We start from the raw sequence: 14,455 nt of genomic DNA, 5'->3' as shown, positions 1-14,455 counted from the left end.
TTGATCGGGATGGCATTGAAGGCATAGATTGCTCTGGGTAGCATAGACATTTTAACAATGTTTATTCTTCTGATCCATGAACATGGAAAGTTTTTCCACCTTTTTGTGTCTTCTTCAATTTCTTTCATGAGTGTTCTGTAGTTCCTAGAGTACAGATCTTTACCTCTTTGGTTAGGTTTATTCTGAGGTATCTTATGGTTTTTGGTGCTATTGTAAACGGAATCGATTCTCTAATTTCTCTTTCTACAGTTGCATTGTTAGTGTATAAGAAAGCAACTGATTTCTTTGCATTGATTTTGTATCCTACCACATTACTGAATTGCTGTATGAGTTCTAGTAATTTGGGGGTGGAGTCTTTTGGGTTTTCACATAAAGTGTCATGTCATCTGCGAAGAGAGAGAGTTTGACTTCTTCTTTACCAATTTGAATACCTTTTATTTCTTTTTGTTGTCTGATTGCTGTTGCTAGGACTTCTAGTACTATGTTGAACAATAGTGGTGAGAGTGGGCATCCTTGTTGTGTTCCTGATCTTAAGGGAAAGGCTCTCAGCTTTTCCCCATTGAGAATGATATTTGCTGTAGGTTTTTCACAGATGGATTTTATGAACTTGAGGAATGTTCCCTCTCTCCCTATACTCTGAAGAGTTTTAATCAGGAAAGCATGCTGTATTTTGTTAAAAGCTTTTTCTGCATCAATTGAGAGGACCATATGGTTCTTCTCTCTCCTCTTATTAATGTGTTCTATCACATTGATTGATTTGCAAATATTGAACCACGCTTGCATCCCGGGGATAAATCCCACTTAGTCATGGTGGATGATCCTTTTAGTGTACCGTTGGATCTTATTAGCTAGGATTTTGTTGAGGAATTTGGAATCCATATTCATCAGGTTTATCAGTCTGAAATTCTCCTTTTTGATGGGGTCTTTGCCTGGTTTGGGGATCAAGGTAATGCTGGCCTTATTGAATGAGTCTGGAAGCTTTCCTATTTGAAACAGCTTCAGGAGAATAGGTATTATTTCTTCTTTAAATGTTTGGTAGAATTCCCCAGGGAATCCATTAGGCCCTGGACTCTTGTTTTCTGGGAGGTTTTTGATCACTCCTTCAATCTCGTTACTGGTTATTGGCCTATTCAGTCAATTTCTTCCTGTTTCAGTCTTGGGAGTTCATAGGTTTCCAGGAAGGCATCCATTTCATCCAGGTTGCTTAATTTATTGCATATAGTTGTTGATAATAATTTCTAATAATTATTTCTATTTCCTTGGTGTTAGTCGTGATCTCTCCCCTTTCATTCATAATTTTATTAATTTGGGTCCTTTCTCTTTTCTTTTGGATAAGTCTGGCCAGTGGTTTATCGATCTTATTAATTCTTTCAAATAACCAGCTTCTAGTTTTGTTGATCTGATCTACTGTGTTTCTGGTTTCTAATTCATTGATTTCTGCTCTAATCTTTATTTCTCTTTTAATGCATGGCTTAGGCATCATTTGTTGCTTTTTCTCTAGTTCTTTAAGGTGTAAAGTTAGTTGGTGAATTCAGGATTTTTCTATTTTTTTTTGAGTGAGGCTCAGATGGCTATGTATTTCCCCCTTGGTACTGCCTTTGCAGTATCCCATAGGTTTTGGACCAATGTGTTTTCATTCTCATTGGTTTCCATGAATTGGTTAAGTTCCTCTTTGATTTCCTGGTTGACCCAAACATTGTTGACCAGTGTGGTCTTTAGCTTCCAAGTGTTTGAATTTCTGTCAATTTTTTCTTGTGATTGAGTTCCAGTTTTAAAGCGTTATGGTCTGAGAAAATGCAGGGAATAATCTCGATCTTTTGGTATTGGTTGAGACCTGATTTGTGACCCAGTATGTGGTCTATTCTGGAGAAAGTTCCATGTGCGCTCGAGAAGAATGAGTATTCTGTTGTTTTAGGGTGGAATGTTCTGTAAATATCTATGAGGTCCATCTGGTCCAATGTATCATTCAAAGTTCTTGTTTCCATGTTGATTTTCTGCTTAGATGATCTGTCCATTGCTGAGAGTGGAATATTGAGGTCTCCTACAATTAACGTATTGTTATCAATATGACTCTTTATTTTGGTTAACTGTTGGCTTATGTAGATGGCTGCTGGCGCAGAAGAGACCATCTCCAACCCTCTGCCTCAGAGCAGAGAGATCACAGTCTGTTCTTCAGTGAGCTCTCCAGGCCCCACTATCTCCATTTCTGTCTGTGCTGCTATAAACTGCAGTGGCCTGAGTTGTGCACCCCTCCGCAGTGCTCCCAGTCCTCACCTCCAGGTCAGGGCACATCTCTGCCCTTTGTGCTTCTAAAACTGCCAGCTGCCCCCAGTTTGTGCCCCCAACCCCCGCTGCTCTGGTTTCAGTCCAAGAGGGCTGCCCTAAAGTCCTTTCCCTGCCACTACTGGTCTGCGTGTCTATGCCCCGTCCCCAGCGCAGGAGGCTATGCTCACCCGCAGTGTAGGATCCCCACAGCCAGGCTCCCTCTCGCTGCCGTTTATCCTCTGATATCTGCCCGCAGAATCACAGCTCCCCGCTTTGTACCTCAAAACCAACCACCTGTGATCTTCTGTTTGTAGAGATCCAGATCTATCTTCTTACGTCTCAGGCTGATTTCGTGGGTTCTCAGAGTGGTCTGGTAGATATCCAGCTCAATTCTGGGGACCAGTTGGAATAGGGTCCCCTTCTCCTCTGCCATCTTTTCCCCCCTTGGAATCTATATATTCTGTAGTTCTTTGACAACCTTGAACAAGTTCTCTCTCACTCATTGCAGTATCAATATAAGTTCAGTACAACTGTCACAAAACTCTCTGGCTATTTGTAACCCAAAGTCAAAATTACATATAAGATTGTCATACATTAACATCCCAGGTTTTAAAAGGTTGAAGAGAAAAGAAAACAAGGAAAGAGAAAGAGGTAAAATCAGAGTTTGTGTTGTTTTTTGTTGTGCTCATAAATAAAATGTCCCATTCATAGTCAAGTGCAATCTGATAAAGAGCTTATCCAAGATCATTTACAATGTGAGACTACTGTTCTAGAACCTCCATCTGGTAAGACAGCCATCACTTGACAGTTGGAGCATTTTATAATAGTCTATGTGAAACAAGGTGATAAGAAACCATTCTATTTCTTAGTAGTCATTCTTATTCCAGTCCATTTTCCAGCTTAATATGCTTTCTTGGCACCCAGGGAGTCCCAGGTGTTACTAATGAATTTGTGTGAAATTCTCACCTTTCTGCACACTTGAATATGACCATGAATGTAGCACAAGTCATCAGTTGCCCAATATGTTCAGTGAGATGCAAAATATGTAGAAAAACAGTTGGCAATATGTGTTGTGGTCCTAATAAAATTTGGCTAACCCCTGTTAGCCATATGTACTGCATTTTAATTGTCTACTTTTGCAAATATTCTGGCTCACTGTAGTCTCTATTAGACATTGTTTATATTGGTTATATGTTCCATTTGCAGTATTAGTTACAAAGGTAATTAGTGAATTGAGTGGTAGGATATACATTCTAGAAAGAAGTTGCTAATAATCTTTTATTATCAAAATATTAATTATACAATCAATTATAGTGAAAAATAATAACAATATAATTTGTTGTTAAATTAACTTTAATAACTAATAATATCTACCTATTCCATGAGCCAAGCACATCTTGGTTTCTTGGTTTTATTTTTGGTTTATTTTTTTACAACATTTTTTTGGTCTGGGTTATTTACCACTAGCATGTAATGTCACATTTTTAACCTGATCTTCCTTAATCTTCTCTGGTTACCAGCTGCCTTGAGTTGGCTGTTGTTCTTCTCCCCAGTGTCTGTTGTACTGGAAGATTCTTCCCAGGCATCCCTCTTTAACTGGTTAAATTATGTTTTGTTTTGTTTTTTAAGATTTTATTTATTTGACAGAGAGAGAGAGAAAGGGAGAGAGCAAACACAAGCAGGGGGAGTGGCAGGCAGGGGAGAAGCAGGCTCCCTGCTAAGCAAGGACCCCTTATGTGGGGCTCAATCCCAGGACCCCGAGATCACAACCCCAGCGAAAGGCAGCCACTTAACTGACTGAGCCACCCAGGCGCCCCAAATTATGCTTTTTCTTAAGACCACAACTCAGTTATTATTTTCTCAGGAAAATCCTTCTTGATAAATCCTTAAATTACGGCATGAAGATATGCCTTGCTTAGTGCCTATCATAATTGAAAGTTTGTATTTCTTTATACCATCCTTTAATCTTTGATTAAGGTCTCTTTTCTTCACTAAACTATAAGTCTCCTGAGGATGGAATCTGTATCTTTATTGCCTGATATAAATTAAATTAAGTCACCAAAATACTTTATGGAAGAAGGAAGCAAAGAAAGAAGAGAAGAAATCCATTTAAGTTTTAAGTGGTTTGAGCTAGACACTGCATTTATCATTTCAATAAGACATACTAATCTCTTGGGGTGCCTGAGTGTCTCAGTTGGTTAAGCGTCCGACTCTTGATTTTGGCTCAGGTGGTGATCTCATGGGTCATGATCTCAAAGGTCTTGAGATGAGTCCTGCCTTCAGATCCCCACTCAGCAGAGAGTCTATTTGAAGATTCTCTCCCTCTACCCCTCCCTCCACTCACACACATACACACATATGCTCTCTTTTTCTCTCTCTAAAATAAATAAATCTTTTTTTAAAAAAAAAGACATCCCAATCTCTTTATATGAGAGCTATCATTATTTCTATTTTTCAGAGTAGATTAGAAAATTAATTTTTACAGATGAAACAGAACACTGAACTGGAACATTCTAACTCACTTGTCCATGCCTTTGGTCACTATTTTATCTAAATTCATAAAAAATAAAGAGAACCTCTAGGAGCACTCATTTTAATCACCTCATTTTATTCTCATAAATATTCCAAACAGAATCACTCATCTTTTTTTTTAGTTGGAGACTACATATTTTTACAACTAACCATTTCACTGTGTGGTTTCAAAAAAGTGATATTGACCAAAAAACATTGTAAATTCAGTGTATTGGAATAGATAGATATACAGTACTAGTGGTAGAACTGGAGATAGATTTGAGTTTCAATTCCATTACTTACTAGTTACATAAGCAGTTACTACTTTGAATATTAGTTCCCTATACAAAATGAGGATTAGAATAATACAAATAAAAATACATAAAATTTCTTAGCTCTGTTATGAGCTGGGCACTGTGCTAACACAGAATTGTGAAACATATGATAGATTGTGTCAGCAAATGTACTTTAAAGTACTATATGTATTTTATATATTACCTAAAAACATCTTTTTTTTTCTTATTGATGTATACTATTTACCAAACTTATTCAGATGAATTTGCAGAATTCTATTAAGTTCTCCCCACTGGAGAGACCTACAATCTTATTCTGTGCCAGTGACTGGGTAAACACAGGTGTTTCATTCAGGGATAAAGATGAATGAGCCATAGCCTAAAAAATGTGTCTCAGGGTCAGCTTCATTACTAACAAAGGTGAGAGTTAGAACTCCATCTGTCTTGAAACTTGAATCTATCTTTTAATTGGTTTTGAATTCAGATAACAAAGAAAGTTGGTATTTATTAGCCCCACAAAAACCCCGATAACATTGTTTTTATACTTAACTCTTAAGCATTTGACATTTAAAAGATTGAGTGTAACTATCAAAATAAAAAAAATTAATATTCTAATATTCTAAAAGTATTCATTTTAAACTCACTATGTATTGATTGTCTAAATTTGGATATACTTGTCTTAAAAAAATTGATTGTCTAAATATGGATATACTTGTTTTAAAAAAAAAAGGGTAACCAGCTTTCCCCTTGATTATGAGATGAACCAATTTAAAAGTACTTTGTAAATAATAAATGCTATAATTGGTAAGCTGCTATTAATATTTTTACTAATTATATTTATTAATTTAAAAATTATAGGAAAGATATAATCTTTCTGTTTAGGGTGTTGGCCCTGTCAGAAATTGAGTAACTTATGGACAGGGAACACTATACTTTCCCAAAGTTACAGTAAGATAAGTATCTCATTGTTTTTAGAATTGCCTGAAAAGACTGGCTGTAAATAGATTTGAAATAATAGATGTCTCTAGAGTTTAAAAGGGGTTCTTGCTACTCAAAGTATGTACCCTGGCCCAACAGCATCATACTGTTACTGGGAGTTCCTTATAAATGTAGATTCTTAGAGCCTTACTCAAAACCTACTGAATCAGAACATGCATTTTTTTTCCAAATTCCCATGTGATTATATTTTTAGGAGTATTTGAGAAGCCTTGATAAAGGTCACACACAGTGAAATAAAATCATAGAAGTAAAGTAATACTACATCTGCGCCGTAAAGTCAAGATATTTACTTGCTAAAATATTTATGCACCCAAGATGATTTCTTACTGATCTTCCAACAATGAATAAATTAAAATGTGCTCAGTTTCTCTTATTCTATTCCCTGTGTGATATATGAGAAGCATCAGTGTTATGAGGGTGTCTTTCAGAGTTCCCAGAAAACTAAACCATGGACTCATGTTCAAGATGGATTTTTTCATTCTATTCTATGCCTCCATGATTGAGTTCAAACATTAACAGCCTCTGAAATTAAGGAGAACCAATTGCTCTTTATCAGAGCATGTATCATGGAAAGTAATATTCCACTGAACATACATTTCAGCCTGGAAACACTATAAATAATGTAGACAATATGTGGTGATTTGCTGAGTATAGTCCTCGATTATTCCTTTCATTTTTGCATAATTAGTAATGGTGCCCCATTTACATTTAAAGTTATCTGGTTTGAATAATAAATTCTATGGTCACTCAGTCTATAAATAAACTAAACAAGAATACCTGAATGACTGCCTAAGGATTGTCATCAGATAACTTACTATTCTCAGGCTTAATTTTACAATACAAATATAATTTTAGGGCAACTTCTACTCCCAAATGTTTGAAATAGAGTCTTTTTGAGAAAACTTCCTACTGTTTCCATAGTGGCTATACATTTTGTATTTTTTACATTCTACCAACAATGTACAAGTGTTCGAATTTCACTACATCCTCACTAACGATTGCTTTTTTTGGAGAGAATGGGGTCGATAATAGCCATTATAAGGAGTAAAGTGATATCTCTTTTTTTACTTGTATGTCTCTGAAGTTGAGCACCTTTACTTATACCTGTTTGCCATTTGTATGTCTTCTATGAAGAAATGTCCATTCAAATATTTTTTTCATTTGTTAATTGGGTTATTTATTTTTGTGTTGTTAAGTTATAGGAGTTCTTTATGTATTTTAGAAATTAACCCCTCATGGGATATATGGTTGGCAAATATTTTCTACCATTCTTTGTGTTGCTTTTTCACTCTGTTGATTGTTTCTTTTGCTGTGCAGAAGCTTTATAGTTTGATGCACACCCACTTGCTTATTTTGCTTTCATTGCCTGTGCTTTAGGTGTCAGATCCATGAGATCATTGCCAAGACCAATGTCACAAAGCTTTTTCCCTAGGATTTTTACAGTTTCCAGTCTTAAGTTTGTCTTTAATCCATTTTGAGTTGATTTTTGTGTATAGTGTAAGTAGGAGTCCAATTTCATCTTTTGGCATATTGCAGCTTTTTTTTGGTATATGAATTATGCCTCAAAAAGCTGAAAAAAAAAAAACAGAAAATAAAGTCTTGCTAAAATAGAGATTTATAACTAAAATGTTTCTGAATGGTTTCTTTCTCTCTTCCATGCCCTTTCTTCCAAATACCACTATAAATAATCTAATTTTATTTACTGAACTGAAATAATGTAGAAGTTGTGATTACTTCATGATGAAAGGTTTTATATTTGGCATACTAGAAATAAAGCACTACCATGTGACAAATATTGTTCTATATGTTGTTTAGGACATGGAATTCTTCACCTAACATTTCTCTATGTTCTGCAACTAGAGAGGAGAACTAGACTAGAATATGAAGCTCCAAGCCCATGGTTATTTTCACTATTCTTCACTGTAGATTTCTGGATATTTTTTTATACTACCACCAGTATTCCCTGAATTTAAGGGAAAAGCTTTGTGACATTGGTTTTTCAGATAGGGAACACAACCAAAAGACATAAGCCTAATGATGCCTTCAGAAGCCTGTTTTCTTATAGAAAGCTGTTGCATGCTCCTAGAAACAGACTTTGAGATGGAGAGTAGAGTATGGGAGTCTTGTTAGGTATGACCTTCAGATCATTACCTATATACAGGAAAGGAAACAGGATTGGGAAGGGCAGAAAACTGGAACAAAAAGCAGTCTCAGAAGACCTCACAGGGAACTCTATAGCCAGGATGGCCCATCAGAACTATCTCAGATTTATTCAGGGTTGCTAGGTCTATGCATACTCCTCATCAACAAGCTAAACTCTCTGAACCTATGGTTTCTGACTCAAATTGCTGGGAGAGAGAAAAGAAGGAAGGCAGGCCAACCAGGATGAAAGAACCTATTCATGTCCCCTTCCAATGAGGCTTTTGTATGGACTGAGATAAGACTGGATAGGAATGGTTTTGCACAGCTCAGTATGTATTACTATTTCTAAATAAGAAGGAGTTCATGCATGTAATGAAGTATGCCTACAAACATTTTGGAAGTTAATGTTCATAATAGAGTGTTCTATTTGAAAGAGGCCCCAACATGAGTCAGTTATGCCCCTGTAAACGACACTCTTCTCAAATGATTTGTAGGGATAAAAAAATGTTAAATTGGGCAATGAATCCCAGAGTATGCTTGACTTTCTAAAAATATTGATCCTTTTAAATAGCTTAGATAGTAAACTCTCCAATTTTCATGATTTTTAGTTTTACACCAAATCATAATATTGGGAGAAATATCACAACTTGAGTAAATTGCAAAGGTAGAACAGCAATATGATTTATTTCAACTCAAGTAAAGAAAAATGATGTACCTCCAAGATGCATGTTGGAAGAGAGTTATTGTAATAAATAAGTTGCACAAAAATTTTCTCTTTTGGTAAATAAATAATTGGTAAATGCTTTAGATTTGCAACACATGTGGGACTTAGACTGCCATAGGCAGAGATTTAGGGCTGGCTAGTTTTGTACTTTATGCCAGGTGCGAGTGTTGGCAGGAAAAAATCTGGAGAATTGAAAGGATATAGAGAATTACTTGGCCACATTGTTGTTTAGCATAGAAGAGATGTGTTATCCTGCACGGATGCCATGGAGAAGCAACTGCCAAAAACTCAGTTCTCTTACTAATGTTAAAACTACATTTCCTGCTCTAGATGATAAGGAAACATAAGTAAATCTAAGACTGAAAATATTGATTTTATTTTTTTCTGTCATTATCTGCCATCACTACCTTTTTTCAGGAGTATAACATCCAGGGCATATGTAATTATATACTTTTACTGAGTTTAAAAGCCTCCTTTATCTGGTGCCAACACCACTGATAGGAGCGCGTCGTCTTTCCTCTCCTTTCTATCTTGCCTTGGAGATACATTCTGAAGTTGTTATGCAACTAATAATTTTTTTTTTAAAAGATTTCATCCATTTATTTGAGACAGAGAGAATGAGAGACAGAGAGCATGAGAGGGGAGAGGGTCAGAGGGAGAAGCAGGCTCCCCGCCGAGCAGGGAGCCCGATGCGGGACTCGATCCCGGGACTCCAGGATCATGACCTGAGCCGAAGGCAGTCGCTTAACCAACTGAGCCACCCAGGCGCCCCGCAACTAATAATTTTTAAAAATTCCAATGTGTGTGTGCAACTTATTTGTTCAACAGCATTGAATAATTGAAGGAACACATCACTTAGAATCAGAAATTTGGGGTTCAATGGCCATTTACTAGCTACACCTTAAAATTATCATTAATCCTCTACCTATATTGCCATCTTCAAAATGGGAAAATATGTTTCTCAAAATTCACACCAGAAATAAAGGGATAATAGAAAAATAGGCAGCGATACAGATCTCCCAGCACCCATCTTTATAATTTTTCAGGTCATTTATAATCATTTCCTTCAGATGGATAACTTGTAAGGTGGAAAAATCGACTTGATTTTAAGTAGATAAAACAAGTCCTAAAATGAAGTGACATGACTCAAAATATTCCTTGACTTTTGGCCTTAACTTCTGTGTGAAATGATGAATTTAATGGCAACTAAACAGAAACAAAGAAAAACATTTCAGGAACAATTATCAAGCTGCTAATATCCTCAGTGAAGCACAGCATGATTTGTTTCTGTTGCCTTGTTCCGTTCCATTTGGCTAGAATCCCAGTTTATCCAGGCGTTCATGTACGGTTGAAATTAGTGAAAGTCTCATGCTTCCAGATTTTTTTCAGTTCTTTGTCTAATACAGCACCTGCTTTCTTAGTGCTTTTCTTTTCAGACATCCAGAACCCGAGAGCAAAGTATACAGGCTCATTTCTATTCTGATCCTTGAAGATCATTTTCCTTCCTGTTTTTCTCAACTTTCAAATTTGTTCACTATTAAATTTCCCTCTACATATCCCTTGTGTTTTGTTTTGCTTTGTTTCCCAATTCTACAAGTGCTTAAAAATTAAACAAAGAAATTGTCTTGGCTCTAACCATACCTATTTGAGTTAATATTTCCTATCTTAGAAATAACTGAATAGAAATATTATCTAGAAATAGTTATATGGCTAGTTATAGCTACTGAAAGAAGACAAATATGGAATAGTGCATGTTCCACTTCTCTGCTTTCTTTATATCCATCTTCTTCTCTCTACAGTCGTTCTACAAGGAGGAGACTTTAGCAAACTCAATAGCTTAATAATTAGAATTTATTGCACATCAGTTAAAGAGGGAAAGGCCAACTGAGGAGAAAGAATCAAATTCTGGTTAAAATTTTTGGTATTTTCAAATATTTCTGATAATTAAAAAATCTTGTTTAATTGTTTGGTTCTTGTAGCCAATATAAACAAACATAAGCATTAAATATATTAGTGTATATATACAATATATTTACTATATTAAATATATTCGTTTCAGAAATATTAAGACTAAATATACACAGAAATGATATCTGAAGATTAAACATATAGAAAGCCTTCAAAAACAATGTGAGAAAAACAAAATGAAGAAAAAGTGACAAGCTAAATTTTTAAATTTATATTATAAATTTGTTATCAATCCATACAGACACACACACACCCATAAAATCTCCACATTAACTTGGTGCTACAAAAAGTGAAATACAGAAAATTAGTTTCAGATCTGTCCCAAAGGCACATAATTCAGATTTGTCAGGCATACAGAATGCAGAATAGAGGTGAGTAGAAAAATCCATGTTAATGCTCTGCTTGTGTTGCTATTGGCAGAGCTTCCCCAGTTGAGGGAGCAGACCTTTAAATGTCCATATAAAATGTAAAAGAAACACAAAAAGACATTTAAATGTGACTTGATACAGCATTAAGTTCTCAACATAATCCCAGCATTTTAACAACCATCAATATCAGTCATTCAAACAAGAGTTATGCCAAACTCAAGCCAAAGCTCCTTTAAAAAAAAAAATGTTTTCAGCTAGAAAACATTCTCTTTCATGGGCTTGCAAGAGGGACAATATCAATGGAAATGGATAGAAGCAGAAGGTATTCCATCAGAATGAAATGCAAAGGAGAGAAGAGGAACACTTAAAAATAGATTTTCAAATTTAATCATCTCCAAGTATAGTATTTGTTAGGTTTTTAAAATGCAGAAGACACATGGCAGTATTTTGTTTTAAGCTCAGCAAACTTAACAGGCTAATTTGTGACACCTGTCCCTATTGCTATTTAACATACAACACATATCGAGTATATGTGCAGAAACCTGAAAAGCTTAAGTATATTTAGCATAACCAACATTTTGTGAGATTCTAGGTGCAGGTGTTACGGTTAAAAAGAAACTTATAAATGTACCTACCAAACCCTGACAGATGAGTAAGTAGAAACTGCAATGATCTCGTGCTGTTGGATAATAGAATACTACTAATTAATTACAATACCTGCCATTTTCTCTTAAGCTACCAATTTCCTTTGACAAAAATACAAAGTTAGCTTTGTAAATGGTAGGTGCATAGAGTCATTGCTTCTCAATGTCATGTGGTGGTCACTGCTGTGATTGTAAGTACCATTATAATAAACATTTCGATGCTAAGCTTTCCTTATATTATCCTTCACAGAAAATAGGGTCACGACAATACAATAGGTACCTGTTTTATTGGCATTGCCCTCATTTCCAGACATGCTTTCTAGTTTAATCATTCAACCACCATAAAATCTCTGTGTTTAACCAAAGACTAGGTTGGAAGAGCAAACACCTGGATTCTAGTATGCACTTTTCTATTGTTTATGGTAAATTACCCATGGCATTTTTTGCTCTGCATTATTTTGAAATAGCTAAGCCACTTGTGATATGATCTCTCAATCAATGACAAGATACCCTTGTCATCGAAGCATTTTTCGCACCACGTATTTTTGCATTGTCACAGATTCCAAGGCTCTCTGCTATTTATAGAAACTTTCACATATCTGTCACCTGATTTTTAAAACACATACAAGGGATGCCTGGGTGGTTCAGTTGGTTAAGCATCTGACTCTTGATTTCAACTCAGGTCATGATCTCAGGGTGGGGAAATTGGCTCTTCACTGAGCATGGAGTCTGCTTGGGATTCTCTCTCCCTCTCTCTCTGCCCCTCCCCTGCTCACACACTCTCTCTCTCTCCCCTTAAAATAAAACAAAACAACAACAACCAAAAAAAAAAAAAAACCACACATAGGAAAATGTGCAAGAAAAAATTCCAAATAAAAGACTTTTTAGTATCAGCTTTTACACTACACACACACATCCATAAATGATTTAGCCACTTGTCATAATTCAACTGAGGGGTCTTTAGGTATTTTTAGGGCTAAGTTGCTTAGTAGACCTGAAGGAACAGAAGGATGTATTTATCTCTTTCCTAAGTTGTTCCTTATAACTATTAAGATGTCTTTAAAATAGAAACTGTAGGAGTTGGCATTTTAGAATTCATTCTGACTTTCAGGTAATTTTTCTTTCACACAGTCTTTGGAACAATATATTTCCCCCAGAGGAATTTAAGGAAGTTGATGGCAGCTATTAGAATAATAGTAATCGACCATGAGAGACTATGGACTCTGAGAAACAAACTGAGGGTTCTAGAGGGGAGGTGGGTGGGGGAATGGGTTAGCCTGGTGATGGGTATTAAAGAGGGCACGTGTTGAATGGAGCACTGGGTGTTATACGCAAACAATGAATCATGGAACACTACATCAAAAACTAATGATGTAATGTATGGTGATTAACATAACATAATAAAATAAAATTAAAAAAACAATCAGTGATTTCATCTACAAAAAAAATAAAAATAAAATAATAGTAATCCTATGTCAATCAGAGGTTAGCAATACAATTAAATTCCACTCAAAAAGTATTTACAATGGGGCCTAATTAGAGTAAAATACTAAAAAAATTGGTATAATTTGCAAAACTTCATCAAATGGTAAATACCATAGATATATATTCCCCTACTCGCAAGCATATACATCTATAATAGAGGTACCTATCTGTGTGCTCACAACTAAAAGGAAAAAATATAGAGAAAACCATGTTGCATTGACTACAAATGTTAAGATTCACCTTGGAAAAAAATTCAACTAATAGGGAATTTTAAAAAATCATATCAGAATTAAATAATCCATGAGTTAAACCATCTTCTTAGATATAACTCAGCAATTAGGTAAGACCAACAAGGCCTTGATTAAATATCTAAGCCAATCATGGTGTGAACCAGAAGCTCAATTTTTAATCAATTATCTTTTTATCAAACAAGCGATTTCACTGTGTGTTTTCTAAAGCCTCTTTTTACACTGACAGACATTAAATTTGCTTTAATTTTTTCTTGCTTACACATACTAAAACTTCTATCACAAGATCTATCCCACTTTCTTTAGTTTATTGATAAAATTAATCATCTTATTAAGCCTGATATTGCAAGGATTCTAGGCCAATGGTCAAAAATCATAAGCAGGACTATGAACCTCTAGCAATAGTTATCAATATAGCTCTATAAAGTTTTCTGGATAATCCAGCAAACAAATTTAATTAATTTTCTACTGCTGTGTAAAACTGCCCCAAAATTCAGCAGTTTGAAACATTGAAATTTATTAGCTCACATAGAGATCAGGAATCCAATAGTGGTTTAAAAGCTGATCCTGATTCAGGGGCTCTTTTTTAAGATTTCTGTCAAGCTGTCAGCTGGGACTGGAATCATATGAAAGTCTGACAGAGACTAGAGCATCTGCTTTCATGATAGCTCACTCATATGGTCAGTGGTCAAAGGACTCAGTTGTTTATCACCTGTGTTCCAGCACTGAGCTATGCTACATGGCAACTGGCTTCTCCCTAAGTGAGTGATGCAAAAGAGACAGACCAAGATGGAAACCACAATACCTC

This window comes from Leptonychotes weddellii, chromosome 4 (genome assembly GCF_054177405.1).
Source record: "Leptonychotes weddellii isolate Sample4059 chromosome 4, ASM5417740v2, whole genome shotgun sequence".
NCBI classification, from domain to species: Eukaryota; Metazoa; Chordata; class Mammalia; order Carnivora; family Phocidae; genus Leptonychotes; species Leptonychotes weddellii.
This window is presented reverse-complemented; position numbering follows the sequence as displayed.